Here is a 2,183-nt window from a genome sequence, read left to right on the forward strand (position 1 = left end):
TAAGCAAAATCTATTTCTTTTGTTGTGAGCAGTGATACCTTCACATAATGAGGATGACACATGCAACACTGACTGGAGCGCTTAAATAATTGAAAACCTTGTTTCATCGGATACCAGCAACTTTAGACTTTGACGTATGGCTTACAGGCTGGCTGTATGTGTAATTGATGAGATGATGAGTTGTACTTCAGCATTCAATAGAAGCTGTATTTGAATAGAAGTTGCTAATGCATGCCTCAGCTCAGTAAAATAACTATAATCAATGGTTTTGCCTAATGCCCCTTTCTCAGTTTGTGAGAGAAGGCTGCACACCATGTCCTTCTGATTTCATCTTCACTACAATAAACTTTAGGCATCATTTTATGAACAACACTTAACATCACATGTTATATAGTCAAAACCGATGTATTAAACCTCAAACCTGAAGACTTTGAAAACACTAGGCATTGTAAATAGGGCTTGACAGCATTTGGTGATTCCATGATACAGGACAGTGTGTCTGCACCAAGACCCAATTTGGAGCAGTACCCTATTAATGATTGAAAGGGGGCATTCTTCCAACTTGGCTGGACTGATTTTGTTTACTTGCATGAAATTCTATCACATGTGACATGGCAATTTATTGATTAGCCCATGTTTTTCTCACGCTGACATAATTTTTTCAGCTTTTTCAGTGTAGTATTATTTTGATATTACTTTACAAATGGGTACACTGTGCCAATCTCTTTCTGAATACAACAAGAACAGACTTTAATTTGTGTCTTTCTTTGCTCCTTGTAGAGTGCCAGCTACTTACATGCTTCCTAAATGCATGAAAATGCAACATCTAGTACTTCCCAACACTGTATATTCAGTAGTTGAGTCAGGATAACTCCATTATGTAGCCTAATTTTTTGCAATTTCTGGTAAACTCTCTACAACAATTTAAGAATTGGATTAATCAGTTGGAGGGTTTGTGTGTGAAAGCTGGCGGTCGGCCTTTTCCGCAACCTATCCTTAAAAGATAGATGATTTAGGATTTGAGTAATATATTTTCAAAACGTCTTATTCTGTTCGCAGCCTGTGTGGATTGGCAGACTCTGCTCACTGTGACGTCTCTCAGCAGTCCCTAGTTATAGTTACCAGTCTCGGGTTCAACACTCATACACTATTCATTGGCGTATCACATCACTCCTGCCCAACTTCAGACCTGGGCGAACCAAATTCTTTTCTGTGCAACTTTACTTTGTGGCCTTATTCTTACTGCTAAGTAAGTGTCGAAAATGGTTATGTAGTATTGCTTTCCATTTTAGAGAAAGAAAGTTCAGGGTCTTTTTCCCTTGCAAGGAACCTGTTGGAGCTAGGCGGAGGAAGGAGACAAGAGTGCCATTTTCTTGTATGGTATGTATGATATTATTCTATGAATTCAGTAGCAACATCATGTTAAGCAATGATGTTGACTGGTGTGACAAAGCATGGCTTTGGCATCTAGGCATCAAGGTTTTCCAGCATATTTTCAAAAACTACTGTCTGTTTTTTTGAGACACTTGTTTAACAGTTAATAATTGGTTTGTTAGCCAACTAATTGGTTTTGGAAGACTACAGAAATATGTAGAACTTAACATTCAAAGTCCTTTGCAGTTGGTCTTATATTGCTCATGCATGCATTTTGGGTATTATAGACTTTATGATTGTGGCTTTTTCTGTGTAAAATGTAGTTCATATGGGTGCTTCATCATTTTGTTAAACATTTGGCTTTGACTAAGATTCAGGTCAATGTACTCCTTTGTCATGAGTTATAAATATACAGTACATAATTGTTGTTCTTGTATTGTTTGCTGTTTGGGGGAATTACATTTAACTCTGAAAATGTAAAACAAATGTTCAGATGGTGTAAACAAAACTTTTAGGGGAAAAAGTGTCAGCCCTTCATGAATTTTAGCCAACTATATTTACCTTTAAAATGGTCATCTTTGGAAATTAATGGCTCAGTTGGTCGTCATGTTCGAGCATTTCAACCTAGATGGAAAATTCACTATGCAGACTAATTATTTTAAGTGTATTATTTTCCACAATGCATGTGAAATGTATCCTCTTTAATTGATGTATTAAGGTCAGTTGATTTGAATAATTAAAAGCCCCTATTGGAGGCTAAACGAGGGTGTGGTAGCACAAAGATACCCCTCTAAAAATGCTGGCATGCA

The sequence above is a fragment of the Centroberyx gerrardi genome, chromosome 17 (genome assembly GCF_048128805.1).
Source record: "Centroberyx gerrardi isolate f3 chromosome 17, fCenGer3.hap1.cur.20231027, whole genome shotgun sequence".
NCBI lineage: Eukaryota > Metazoa > Chordata > Actinopteri > Beryciformes > Berycidae > Centroberyx > Centroberyx gerrardi.